The sequence below is a fragment of the Ambystoma mexicanum genome, chromosome 4q (assembly GCF_040938575.1).
Source record: "Ambystoma mexicanum isolate Mex_15411 chromosome 4q, UKY_AmexF1_1, whole genome shotgun sequence".
Taxonomy (NCBI): Eukaryota; Metazoa; Chordata; class Amphibia; order Caudata; family Ambystomatidae; genus Ambystoma; species Ambystoma mexicanum.
The window spans coordinates 436,239,868-436,255,341 of record NC_090928.1 but is presented as its reverse complement, the minus strand read 5'-3'; the positions used below and the strand labels follow the sequence as shown (position 1 = coordinate 436,255,341).

At 35.3% G+C, this 15,474-nt stretch overlaps 1 non-coding gene across 1 annotated transcript; it reads left to right on the top strand.

Moving 5' to 3' along the window:
• Window positions 1-11,171: 11,171 nt before the first annotated feature.
• On the top strand, window positions 11,172-11,243 carry TRNAC-GCA (transfer RNA cysteine (anticodon GCA)). The gene has a single exon. It is a non-coding gene; the product is annotated as a tRNA-Cys (tRNA).
• The last annotated feature ends 4,231 nt before the right edge of the window (window positions 11,244-15,474 follow it).

Sequence of the window (15,474 nt, the reverse complement as noted above, 5' to 3'; positions counted from 1 at the left end):
CAAGCTTTGTTTTACATTCACCCAAGTTCTACTGGTGTTATTATCAGTTTGAAATAGTCCATTGGAAGCTCATATGAATGTTATAAAACTGTGGTGGAAACCAATAATATGCCCTCAATGAAATGTATTAATTTGTACAGCTGCCCAGAAGTGCACTGATGTCATTAGTTTTACAAGTTCCATACAGTCACCCACTCTGTCACCTTTTTAAAAAAGGGCAGTTTTCAGCATTCAAGGGTTTATGTCAGTGGTAGAGCGTAGGAGTGCAGTTCAAGAAGTTCCTGTTTCATAACAATATAGTCTTTTCAATAGATCCTGTTAAAATGTTTTTCAACCCAATGCACTGTAAGAAACAATAAGATATATCATCATTTCATATACAAAACAATGAACAATTTGTTTTAACTATGCTCTTAGCACAAAATCAACAAACTGCAGTAGAGAAGCAGTTACATTTTGCGGAATTTCTGCATTTGACAAAGGTTTTTTTTCCATGTTCCAATATCTACATGTGATATGAAATGTAAGAATTCTTGCAATGGAAACCTCACTGTATTTTACCAAGGCAGATAAAGGACATTGTGTGTACCCCTTATAGTTATAAGGAGGGTTTGGTGGCTGAAAATGCATTGCTTTGATGGTGATTGCATGTAGCTTCTACTTTGTACATATTACTGAATTAACATAGGTGAACTCTTCAGTATTGGGGGAATAGCTCAGCGGTAGAGAATTTGACTGCAGATCAAGAGGTCTCTAGTTCAACTCTGGGTGCCCCCTTTTCCAACTGTTTTACCTGTAGAAATATTGTTTTAATTTCAATAAATTGAAGTAAACATTTACAATCTTAGCATTTTATGTAATGAGCAACACATTTCTACATTTAAAATACTTCTGATCATCACCTGAAACATAGGGTAAACACCATTAAGCTGTTTAGGATTTCTTCGTATGAAACAAGCTGTGTTTTACATTCACCCAAGTTCTACTGGTGATATTATCAGTTTGAAATAGTCCATTGGTAGCTCATATGAATGTTATAAAACTGTGGTGGAAACCAACAATATGCCCTCAAGGAAATGTATTAATTTGTACAGCTGACCAGAAGTGCACTGATGTCATTAGTTCTACAAGTTCCATACAGTCACCCAATCTATCACCTTTTTAAAAAAAGGGCAGTTTTCAGCATTCAAGGGTTTATGTCAGTGGTAGAGCGTAGGAGTGCAGTTCAAGAAGTCCCTGTTTCATAACCATGTACCCTCTTCAATAGATCCTGTTAAAATGTTTTTCAACCAAATGCACTGTAAGAAACAAAAGGAAATATCATCATTTCATATAAAAAACAATGAACAATTGGGTTTAACTATGCTCTTAGCACAAAATCAGCAAACTGCATTAGAGAAGCAGTTATGTTTTGCAGAATTTGTGCATTTGACAAAAGTTTTTTTTCCATGTTCCAATATCTACATGTGATACGAAATTTATGAATTATTGCAATGGAAACCTCACTGTATTTTACCAAGGCAGATAAAGGACATCGTGTGTACCCCTTATAGTTATAAGGAGGGTTTGGTGGCTGAAAATGCATTGCTTTGATGGTGATTGTATGTTGCTTCTACGTTGTACATATTACTGAATTAATATAGGTGATCATTTCAGACTTGAGGGTATAGCTCAGTGGTAGAGCATTTGTCTGCAGATCAAGAAGTCACTAGTTCAAATCTGGGTGCCCCCATTGTCTAACTGTTTTACATGTAGAAATATTTTTTTAATTAAATAAATTGAAGTAAACATTTACAATCTTAGCATTTTATGTAATGAGCAACACATTTCTACATTTGAAATACTCCTGATCATCACCTGAAACATAGGGTAAACACCATTAAGCTGTTTAGGATTTCTTCGTATGATACAAGCTTTGTTTTACATTCACCCAAGTTCTACTGGTGTTATTATCAGTTTGAAATAGTCCATTGGAAGCTCATATGAATGTTATAAAACTGTGGTGGAAACCAATAATATGCCCTCAATGAAATGTATTAATTTGTAGCGCTGCCCACAAGTGCACTGATGTCATTAGTTCTACAAGTTCCATACAGTCACCCACTCTATCACCTTTTTAAAAAAGGACAGTTTTCAGCATTCAAGGGTTTATGTCAGTGGTAGAGCGTAGGAGTGCAGTTCAAGAAGTTCCTGTTTCATAACCATATACCCTTTTGAATAGATCCTGTTAAAATGTTTTTCAACCCAATGCACTGTAAGAAACAATAAGATATATTATCATTTCATATACAAAACAATGAACAATTTGTTTTAACTATGCTCTTAGCACAAAATCAACAAACTGCAGTAGAGAAGCAGTTACATTTTGCGGAATTTGTGTATTTGACAAAGGTTTTTTTTCCATGTTCCAAGATCTACATGTGATATGAAATGTGTGAATTCTTGCAATGGAAACCTCACTGTATTTTACCGAGGCAGATAAAGGACATCTTGTATACCCCTTAGAGTTACAAGGAGGTTTTGGTGGCTGAAAATGCATTGCTTTGATGGTGATTGCATGTTGCTTCCACTTTGTACATATTACTGAATTAATAAAGGTGAACATTTCAGAATTGGGGTTATCGCTCAGTGGTAGAGCATTTGTCTACAGGTGAAAAGGTCCCTAGTTCAAATCTGGGTGCCCTCTTGTCTAACCGTTTTACCTGTAGAAATATTTTGTTAAATAAATTGAAGAAAACATTTACAATCTTAGCATTTTATGTAATGAGCAACACATTTCTATATTTGAAATACTCTTGATCATTACCTGAGACATAGGGTAAACACCATTAAGCTGTTTAGGATTTCTTCGTATGATACAAGCTGTGTTTTACATTCACCAAAGTTCTATTGGTGATATTATCAGTTTGAAATAGTCCATTGGAAGCTCATATGAATGTTATAAAACTGTGGTGGAAACCAATAATATGCCCTTAATGAAATGTATTAATTTGTACAGCTGACCAGAAGTGCACTGATGTCATTAGTTCTACAAGTTCCATACAGTCACCCACTCTATCACCTTTTTAAAAAAGGGCAGTTTTCAGCATTCAAGGGTTTATGTCAGTGGTAGAGCGTAGGAGTGTAGTTCAAGAAGTCCCTGTTTCATAACCATATACCCTGTACAATAGATCCTGTTAAAATGTTTTTCAACCCAATGCACTGTAAGAAACAATAAGATATATCATCATTTCATATACAAAACAATGAACAATTTGTTTTAACTATGCTCTTAGCACAAAATCAACAAACTGCAGTAGAGAAGCAGTTACATTTTGCGGAATTTGTGCATTTGACAAAAGGTTTTTTTTCCATGTTCCAATATCTACATGTGATACGAAATGTATGAATTCTTGCAATGGAAACCTCACTGTATTTTACCAAGACAGATAAAGGACATTGTGTGTACCCCTTATAGTTATAAGGAGGGTTTGTTGGCTGAAAATGCATTGCTTTGATGGTGATTGCATGTAGCTTCTACTTTGTACATATTACTGAATTAATATAGGTGAACATTTCAGAATTGGGGGAATAGCTCAGCGGTAGAGAATTTGACTGCAGATCAAGAGGTCTCTAGTTAAAATCTGGGTGCCCCCTTTTCCAACTGTTTTACCTGTAGAAATATTGTTTTAATTTCAATAAATTGAAGTAAACATTTACAATCTTAGCATTTTATGTAATGAGCAACACATTTCTACATTTAAAATACTTCTGATCATCACCTGAAACATAGGGTAAACACCATTAAGCTGTTTAGGATTTCTTCGTATGATACAAGCTGTGTTTTACATTCTCCCAAGTTCTACGGGTGATATTATCAGTTTGAAATAGTCCATTGGAAGCTCATATGAATGTTATAAAACTGTGGTGGAAACCAGCAATATGCCCTCAAGGAAATGTATTAATTTGTACAGCTGACCAGAAGTGCACTGATGTCATTAGTTCTACAAGTTCCATAAAGCCAACCAATCTATCACCTTTTTAAAAAAAGGGCAGTTTTCAGCATTCAAGGGTTTATGTCAGTGGTAGAGCGTAGGAGTGCAGTTCAAGAAGTCCCTGTTTCATAACCATGTACCCTCTTCAATAGATCCTGTTAAAATGTTTTTCAACCCAATGCACTGTAAGAAACAATAGGATATACCATCATTTCATATAAAAAATAATGAACAATTGGGTTTAACTATGCTCTTAGCACAAAATCAACAAACTGCATTAGAGAAGCAGTTACGTTTTGCAGAATTTGTGCATTTGACAAAAGTTTTTTTTCCATGTTCCAATATCTACATGTGATACGAAATTTATGAATTATTGCAATGGAAACCTCACTGTATTTTACCAAGGCAGATAAAGGACATTGTGTGTACCCCTTATAGTTATAAGGAGGGTTTGGTGGCTGAAAATGCATTGCTTTGATGGTGATTGCATGTTGCTTCAACTTTGTACATATTACTGAATTAATAAAGTTAAACATTTCAGAATTGGGGGTATAGTTCAGTGGTAGAGCATTTGACTGCAGATCAAGAGGTGCCTAGTTCAAATCTGGGTGTCCCTTGACTATCTGTTTCACTTTAAAAATATTTTTTTTAAATAAATTGGAGAAAACATTCACAATCTTAGCATTTTATGTAATGAGCAACACATTTCTACATTTGAAATACTCCTGATCATCACCTGAAACATAGGGTAAACACCATTAAGCTGTTTAGGATTTCTTCGTATGATACAAGCTGTGTTTTACATTCACCCAAGTTCTACTGGTGATATTATCAGTTTGAAATAGTCCATTGGAAGCTCATATGAATGTTATAAAACTGTGGTGGAAACCAATAATATGCCCTTAATGAAATGTATTAATTTGTACAGCTGACCAGAAGTGCACTGATGTCATTAGTTCTACAAGTTCCATACAGTCACCCACTCTATCACCTTTTTAAAAAAGGGCAGTTTTCAGCATTTAAGGGTTTATGTCAGTGGTAGAGCGTAGGAGTGTAGTTCAAGAGATCCCTGTTTCATAACCATATACCCTCTTCAATAGATCCTGTTAAAATGATTTTCAACCCAATGCACTGTAAGAAACAATAGGATATATCATCATTTCATATACAAAACAATGCACAATTGGGTTTAACTATGCTCTTAGCACAAAATCAAAAAACTGCAGCAGAGAAGCAGTTACATTTTGCAGAATTTGTGCATTTGACAAAAGTTTTTTTTCCATGTTCCAAGATCTACATGTGGTACGAAATTTATGAATTCTTGCAATGGAAACCTCACTGTGTTTTACCAAGGCAGATAAAGGACATCTTGTGTACCCCTTATAGTTATAAGGAGGGTTTGGTGGCTGAAAATGCATTGCTTTGATGGTGATTGCATGTTGCTTGCACTTTGTACATATTACTGAATTAATAAAGGTGAACGTATCAGAATTGGGGGTATCGCTCAGTGGTAGAGCATTTGACTGCAGATCAAGAGGTCCCTAGTTCAAATCGGGGTGCCCTCTTGTCCAACTGTTTTACCTGTAGAAATATTTTTTTAAATAAATTGAAGAAAACATTTACAATCTTAGCATTTTATGAAATGAGCAACACATTTCTACATCTGAAATACTCCTGATCATCTCCTGAAACATAGGGTAAACACCATGAAGTTATTTTTGATTTCTTCGTATGATACAAGCTGTGTTTTACATTCACCCAAGTTCTACTAGTGATATTACCAGTTTGACATAGTCCATTGGAAACTCATATGAATGTTCTAAAACTGTGGTGGAAACCAATAATATGCCCTCAATGAAATGTATGTATTTGTACAACTGACCAGAAGTGCACTGATGTCATTAGTTCTACAAGTTCCATACAGTCACCCACTCTATCACCTTTTAAAAAAAGGGCAGTTTTCAGCATTCAAGGGTTTATGTCAGTGGTAGAGCGTAGGAGTGTAGTTCAAGAAGTCCCTGTTTCATAACCATATACCCTCTTCAATAGATCCTGTTAAAATGTTTTTCAACCCAATGCACTGTAAGAAACAATAGGATATATCATCATTTCATATACAAAACAATGCACAATTGGGTTTAACTATGCTCTTAGCACAAAATCAACAAACTGCAGTAGAGAAGCAGTTACGTTTTGCAGAATTTGTGCATTTGACATTTTTTTTCAATGTTCCAATATCTACATGTGATACGAAATGTATGAATTCTTGCAATGGAAATCTCACTGTATTTTACCAAGGCAGATAAAGGACATTGTGTGTACCCCTTATAGTTATAAGGAGGGTATGGTGGCTGAAAATGCATTGCTTTGATGGTGATTGCATGTTGCTTCTACTTTGTACATATTACTGAATTAATATGGGTGAACATTTCAGAATTGGGTGTATAGCTCAGCGGTAGAGCATTTGACTGCAGATCAAGAGGTCCTTAGTTCAAATCTGGGTGCCCCCTTGTCCAACTGTTTTACCTGTAGAAATATTTTTTTAATTAAATAAATTGAAGTAAACATTGACAATTTTAGCATTTTATGTAATGAGCAACACATTTCTACATTATAAATACTCCTGATCATCACCTGAAACATAGGGTAAACAGCATTAAGCTGTTTAGGATTTCTTCGTATGATACAAGCTGTGTTTTACATTCACCCAAGTTCTACTGGTGATATTATCAGTTTGAAATAGTCCTTTGGAAGCTGATATGAATATTATAAAACTGTGGTGGAAACCAATAATATGCCCTTAATGAAATGTATTAATTTGTACAGCTGACCAGAAGTGCACTGATGTCATTAGTTCTACAAGTTCCATACAGTCACCCAATCTATCACCTTTTTAAAAAAGGGCAGTTTTCAGCATTCAAGGATTTATGTCAGTGGTAGAGCATAGGAGTGCAGTTCAAGAAGTCCCTGTTTCATAACCATGTACTCTCTTCAATAGATCCTTTTAAAATGTTTTTCAACCAAATGCACTGTAAGAAACAAAAGGATATATCATCATTTCATATAAAAAACAATGAACAATTGGGTTTAACTATGCTCTTAGCACAAAATCAACAAACTGCAGTAGAGAAGCAGTTACGTTTTGCAGAATTTGTGCATTTGACAAAAGTTTTTTTTCCATGTTCCAATATCTACATGTGATACGAAATTTATGAATTATTGCAATGGAAACCTCACTGTATTTTACCAACGCAGATATAGGACATCGTGTTTACCCCTTATAGTAATAAGGAGGGTTTGGTGGCTGAAAATGCATTGCTTTGATGGTGATTGTATGTTGCTTCTACTTTGTACATATTACTGAATTAATATAGGTGAACATTTCAGAATTGGGGGTGTAGCTCAGCGGTAGAGCATTTGACTGCAGATCAAGAGGTCCCTATTTCAAATCTGGGTGCACCCTTTTCCAACTGTTTTACCTGTAGAAATATGTGTTTAAATAAATTGAAGAAAACATTTACAATCTTAGCATTTTATGTAATGAGCAACACATTTCTATGTTTGAAATACTCCTGATCATCTCCTGAAACATAGGGTAAACACCATGAAGCTGCTTTTGATTTCTTCGTTTGATACAAGCTGTGTTTTACATTCACCCAAGTTCTACTAGTGATATTATCAGTTTGAAATAGTCCAGTGGAAACTCATATGAATGTTATAAAACTGTGGTGGAAACCAATAATATGCCCTCAATGAAATGTATTAATTTGTACAGCTGACCAGAAGTGCACTAATGTCATTAGTTCTACAAGTTCCATACAGTCACCCACTCTATCACCTTTTTAAAAAAGTGCAGTTTTCAACATTCAAGGGTTTATGTCAGTGGTAGAGCGTAAGAGTGCAGTTCAAGAAGTCCCTGTTTCATAACCATATACCCTTTTCAATAGATCCTGTTAAAATGTTTTTCAACCCAATGCACTGTAAGAAACAATAGGATATATCATCATTTCATATACAAAACAATGAACAATTGGTTTTAACTATGCTCTTAGCACAAAATCAACAAACTGCAGTAGAGAAGCAGTTACGTTTTGCAGAATTTGTGCATTTGACAAAGGTTTTTTTTTCCATGTTCCAATATCTACATGTGATACGAAATTTATGAATTATTGCAATGGAAACCTCACTGTATTTTACCAAGGCCGATAAAGGACATCGTGTGTACCCCTTATAGTCATAAGGAGGGTTTGGTGGCTGAAAATGCATTGCTTTGATGGTGATTGTATGTTGCTTCTACTTTGTACACATTACTGAATTAATATAGGTGAATATTTCAGATTTGGGGGTATAGTTCAGTGGTAAAGCATTTGACTGCAGATCAAGAGGTCCCTAGTTCAAATCGGGGTGCCCTCTTGTCCAACTGTTTTACCTGTAGAAATATTTTTTTAAATAAATTGAAGGAAACATTTACAATCTTAGCATTTTATGTAATGAGCAACACATTTCTACATTTGAAATACTCCTGATCATCTCCTGAAACATAGGGTAAACACCATGAAGTTATTTTTGATTTCTTTGTATGATACAAGCTGTGTTTTACATTCACCCAAGTTCTACTAGTGATATTATCAGTTTGACATAGTCCATTGGAAACTCATATGAATGTTCTAAAACTGTGGTGGAAACCAATAATATGCCCTCAATGAAATGTATGTATTTGTACAACTGACCAGAAGTGCACTGATGTCATTAGTTCTACAAGTTCCATACAGTCACCCACTCGATCACCTTTTTAAAAAAGGGCAGTTTTCAGCATTCAAGGGTTTATGTCAGTGGTAGAGCGTAGGAGTGTAGTTCAAGAAGTCCCTGTTTCATAACCATATACCCTCTTCAATAGATCCTGTTAAAATGTTTTTCAACCCAATGCACTGTAAGAAACAATAGGATATATCATCATTTCATATACAAAACAATGCACAATTGGGTTTAACTATGCTCTTAGCACAAAATCAAAAAACTGCAGTAGAGAAGCAGTTACATTTTGTAGAATTTGTGCATTTGACAAACATTTTTTTTCCATGTTCCAAGATCTACGTGTGATACGAAATTCATGAATTCTTGCAATGGAAACCTCACTGTATTTTACCAAGGCAGATAAAGGACATCGTGTTTACCCCTTATAGTTATAAGGAGGGTTTGGTGGCTGCTGAAAATCTATTGCTTTAATGGTGATTGCATGTTGGTTCTACTTTGTACATATTACTGAATTAATATAGGTGAACATTTCAGAATTGGGGGTATAGCTCAGCGGTAGAGCGTTTGACTGCAGGTCAAGAGGTCCCTAGTTCAAATCTGGGTGCCCCATTGTCCAACTGTTTTACCTGTAGAAATATGTTTTTAATTAAATAAATTGAAGAAAACATTTACAATCTTAGCATTTTATGTAATGAGCAACGCATTTCTACATTTGAAATACTCCTGATCATCTCCTGAAACATAGGGTAAACACCATTAAGCTGTTTAGGATTTTTTCGTATGATACACGCTGTGTTTTACATTCACCCAAGTTCTACTGGTGATATTATCAGTTTGAAATAGTCCATTGGAAGCTCATATGAATGTTATAAAACTGTGGTGGAAACCAATAATATGCCCTTAATGAAATGTATTAATTTGTACAGCTGACCAGAAGTGCACTGATGTCATTAGTTCTACAAGTTCCATAAAGTCACCCACTCTATCACCTTTTTAAAAAAGGGCAGTTTTCAGCATTTAAGGGTGTATGTCAGTGGTAGAGCGCAGGAGTGTAGTTCAAGAGATCCCTGTTTCATAACCATATACCCTCTTCAATAGATCCTGTTAAAATGTTTTTCAACCCAGTGCACTGTAAGAAACAATAGGATATATCATCATTTCATATACAAAACAATGCACAATTGTGTTTAACTATGCTCTTAGCACAAAATCAAAAAACTGCAGCAGAGAAGCAGTTACATTTTGCAGAATTTGTGCATTTGACAAAAGTTTTTTTTCCATGTTCCAAGATCTACATGTGATACGAAATGTATGAATTCTTGCAATGGAAACCTCACTGTATTTTACCAAGGCAGATAAAGGACATCGTGTGTACCCCTTATAGTTATGTGGAGTGTTTGGTGGCTGAAAATGCATTGCTTTGATGGTGATTGAATGTTGCTTCCACTTTGTACATTTTACTGAATTAATAAAGGTGAACATTTCAGAATTGGGGGTATCGCTCAGTGGTAGAGCATTTGACTGCAGATCAAGAGGTCCCTAGTTCAAATCGGGGTGCCCTCTTGTCCAACTGTTTTACCTGTGGAAATATTTTTTTAAATAAATTGAAGGAAACATTTACAATCTTAGCATTTTATGTAATGAGCAACACATTTCTACATTTGAAATACTCCTGATCATCTCCTGAAACATAGGGTAAACACCATGAAGTTATTTTTGATTTCTTCGTATGATACAAGCTGTGTTTTACATTCACCCAAGTTCTACTAGTGATATTATCAGTTTGACATAGTCCATTGGAAACTCATATGAATGTTCTAAAACTGTGGTGGAAACCAATAATATGCCCTCAATGAAATGTATGTATTTGTACAACTGACCAGAAGTGCACTGATGTCATTAGTTCTACAAGTTCCATACAGTCACCCACTCGATCACCTTTTTAAAAAAGGGCAGTTTTCAGCATTCAAGGGTTTATGTCAGTGGTAGAGTTTAGGAGTGTAGTTCAAGAAGTCCCTGTTTCATAACCATATACCCTCTTCAATAGATCCTGTTAAAATGTTTTTCAACCCAATGCACTGTAAGAAACAATAGGATATATCATCATTTCATATACAAAACAATGCACAATTGGGTTTAACTATGCTCTTAGCACAAAATCAAAAAACTGCAGTAGAGAAGCAGTTACATTTTGTAGAATTTGTGCATTTGACAAACATTTTTTTCCATGTTCCAAGATCTACGTGTGATACGAAATTCATGAATTCTTGCAATGGAAACCTCACTGTATTTTACCAAGGCAGATAAAGGACATCGTGTTTACCCCTTATAGTTATAAGGAGGGTTTGGTGGCTGCTGAAAATCTATTGCTTTAATGGTGATTGCATGTTGCTTCTACTTTGTACATATTACTGAATTAATAAAGGTGAACATTTCAGAATTGGGGGTATAGCTCAGCGGTAGAGCGTTTGACTGCAGGTCAAGAGGTCCCTAGTTCAAATCTGGGTGCCCCCTTGTCCAACTGTTTTACCTATAGAAATATGTTTTTAATTAAATAAATTGAAGAAAACATTTACAATCTTAGCATTTTATGTAATGAGCAACACATTTCTACATTTGAAATACTCCTGATCATCTCCTGAAACATAGGGTAAACACCATGAAGCTGTTTTGGATTTTTTCGTATGATAGAAGCTGTGTTTTACATTCACCCAAGTTCTACTGGTGATATTATCAGTTTGAAATAGTCCATTGGAAGCTCATATGAATGTTATAAAACTGTGGTGGAAACCAATAATATGCCCTCAATGAAATGTGTTAATTTGTACAGCTGGCCAGAAGTGCACTGATGTCATTAGTTCTACAAGTTCCAAACAGTCACCCACTCTATCACCTTTTTAAAAAAGGGCAGTTTTCAGCATTCAAGGGTTTATGTCAGTGGTAGAGCGTAGGAGTGTAGTTCAAGAAGTCCCTGTTTCATAACCATATACCCTCTTCAATAGATCCTGTTAAAATGTTTTTCAACCCAATGCACTGTAAGAAACAATAGGATATATCATCATTTCATATACAAAACAATGCACAATTGGGTTTAACTATGCTCTTAGCACAAAATCAACAAACTGCAGTAGAGAAGCAGTTACGTTTTTGCAGAATTTGTGCATTTGACATTTTTTTTCCATGTTCCAATATCTACATGTGATACGAAATGTATGAATTCTTGCAATGGAAACCTCACTGTATTTTACCAAGGCAGATAAAGGACATCCTTCGCACCCCATATACTTATAAGGAGGGTTTGGTGGCTGAAAATGCATTGTTTTGATGGTGATTGCATGTTGCTTCAACTTTGTACATATTACTGAATTAATAAAGTTGAACATTTCAGAATTGGGGGTATCGCTCAGTGGTAGAGCATTTGACTGCAGGTCAAGAGGTCCCTAGTTCAAATCTGGGTGCTCCCTTGTCCAACTGTTTTACCTGTAGAAATATTTTTTAAAATAAATTGAAGAAAACATTTACAATCTTAGCATTTTATGTAAAGAGCAACACATTTCTACATTTGAAATACTCCTGATCATCACCTGAAACATAGGGTAAACACCATTAAGCTGTTTAGGATGTCTTCGTATGATACAAGCTGTGTTTTACATTCACCCAAGTTCTACTGGTGATATTATCAGTTTGAAATAGTCCATTGGAAGCTCACATGAATGTTATAAAACTGTGGTGGAAACCAATAGTATGCCCTTAATGAAATGTATTAATTTGGACAGCTGACCAGAAGTGCACTGATGTCATTAGTTCTACAAGTTCCATACAGTCACCCACTCTATCACCTTTTTAAAAAAGGGCAGTTTTCAGCATTCAAGGGTTTATGTCAGTGGTAGAGCGTAGGAGTGTAGTTCAAGAGATCCCTGTTTCATAACCATATACCCTCTTCAATAGATCCTGGTAAAATGTTTTTCAACCCAATGCACTGTAAGAAACAATAGGATATATCATCATTTCATATACAAAACAATGCACAATTGGGTTTAACTATGCTCTTAGCACAAAATCAAAAATCTGCAGTAGAGAAGCAGTTACATTTTGCAGAATTTGTGCATTTGACAAAAGTTTTTTTTCCATGTTCCAAGATCTACATGTGATACGAAATTTATGAATTCTTGCAATGGAAACCTCACTGTATTTTACCAAGGCAGATAAAGGACATCCTTCGCACCCCATATACGTATAAGGAGGGTTTGGTGGCTGAAAATGCATTGCTTTGATGGTGACTGCATGTTGCTTCCACTTTGTACATATTACTGAAATAATAAAGGTGAACATTTCAGAACTGGGGGTATATCTCAGTGGTGGAGCATTTGACTGCAGATCAGGAGGTCCCTAGTTCAAATCTGGGTGCCCCCTTGTCCAACTGTTTTACCTGTAGAAATATTTGTTTTAATAAATTGAAGAAAACATTTACAATCTTAGCATTTTATGTAAAGAGCAACACATTTCTACATTTGAAATACTCCTGATCAGCACCTGAAACATAGAGTAAACACCATTAAACTGTTTAGGATTTCTTCGTATGATACAAGCTGTGTTTTAAATTCACGCAAGTTCTACTGGTGATATTATCAGTTTGAAATAGTCCATTGGAAGCTCATATGAATGTTATAAAACTGTGGTGGAAACCAATAATATGCCCTTAATGAAATGTATTAATTTGTACAGCTGACCAGAAGTGCACTAATGTCATTAGTTCTACACGTTCCATACAGTCACCGACTCTATCACCTTTTTGAAAAAGGGCAGTTTTCAGCATCCAAGGGTTTATGTCAGTGGTAGAGCGTAGGAGTGCAGTTCACGAAGGTCCTGTTTCATAACCATATACCCTTTTCAATAGATCCTGTTAAAATGTTTTTCAACCCAATGCACTGTAAGAAACAATATGATATATCATCATTTCATATACAAAACAATGCACAATTGGGTTTAACTATGCTCTTAGCACAAAATCAAAAAACGGCAGTAGAGAAGCAGTTACATTTTGCAGAATTTGTGCATTTGACAAAAGTTTTTTTCCATGTTCCAAGATCTACATGTGATACGAAATTTATGAATTCTTGCAATGGAAACCTAACTGTATTTTACCAAGGCAGATAAAGGACATCGTGTGTACCCCTTATAGTTATGAGGAGGGTTTGGTGGCTGAAAATGCATTGCTTTGATGGTGATTGCATGTTGCTTCCACTTTGTACATATTACTGAATTAATAAAGGTGAACATTTCAGAATTGGGGGTATCACTCAGTGGTAGAGCATTTGACTGCAGATCAAGAGCTCCCTAGTTCAAATCTGGGTGCCCTCTTGTCCAACTGTTTTACCTGTAGAAATATGTTTTTAAATAAATTGAAGAAAACTTTTACAATCTTAGCATTTTATGTAATGAGCAACACATTTCTATGTTTGAAATACTCCTGATCATCTCCTGAAACATAGGGTAAACACCATGAAGCTGCTTTTGATTTCTTCGTTTGATACAAGCTGTGTTTTACATTCACCCAAGTTCTACTAGTGATATTATCAGTTTGAAATAGTCCAGTGGAAACTCATATGAATGTTATAAAACTGTGGTGGAAACCAATAATATGCCCTCAATGAAATGTATTAATTTGTACAGCTGACCAGAAGTGCACTGATGTCATTAGTTCTACAAGTTCCATACAGTCACCCACTCTATCACCTTTTTAAAAAAGTGCAGTTTTCAGCATTCAAGGGTTTATGTCAGTGGTAGAGCGTAGGAGTGCAGTTCAAGAAGTCCCTGTTTCATAACCATATGCCCTTTTCAATAGATCCTGTTAAAATGTTTTTCAACCCAATGCACTGTAAGAAACAATAGGATATATCATCATTTCATATACAAAACAATGAACAATTGGTTTTAACTATGCTCTTAGCACAAAATCAACAAACTGCAGTAGAGAAGCAGTTACGTTTTGCAGAATTTGTGCATTTGACAAAGGTTTTTTTTCCATGTTCCAATATCTACATGTGATACGAAATTTATGAATTATTGCAATGGAAACCTCACTGTATTTTACCAAGGCCGATAAAGGACATCGTGTGTACCCCTTATAGTTATAAGGAGGGTTTGGTGGCTGAAAATGCATTGCGTTGATGGTGATTGTATGTTGCTTCTACTTTGTACATATTACTGAATTAATAAAGGTGAAAATTTCAGATTTGGGGGAATAGTTCAGTGGTAGAGCATTTGACTGCAGATCACGAGATGCATAGTTCAAATCTGGGTGCCCCCTTGTCCATCTGTTTCACCTGTAGAAGTAATTTTTTAAATAAATTGAAGAAAACATTTACAATCTTAGCATTTTATGTAATGAGCAACATATTTCTACATTTGAAATACTCCTGATCATCTCCTGAAACATAGGGTAAACACCATGAAGCTGTTTAGGATTTTTTCGTATGATACAAGCTGTGTTTTACATTCACCCAAGTTCTACTGGTGATATTATCAGTCTGAAATAGTCCAGTGGAAACTCATATGAATGTTATAAAACTGTGGTGGAAACCAATAATATGCCCTCAATGAAATGTATTAATTTGTACAGCTGACCAGAAGTGCACTGATGTCATTAGTTCTACAAGTTCCATACAGTCACCCACTCTATCACCTTTTTAAAAAAGTGCAGTTTTCAGCATTCAAGGGTTTATGTCAGTGGTAGAGCGTAGGA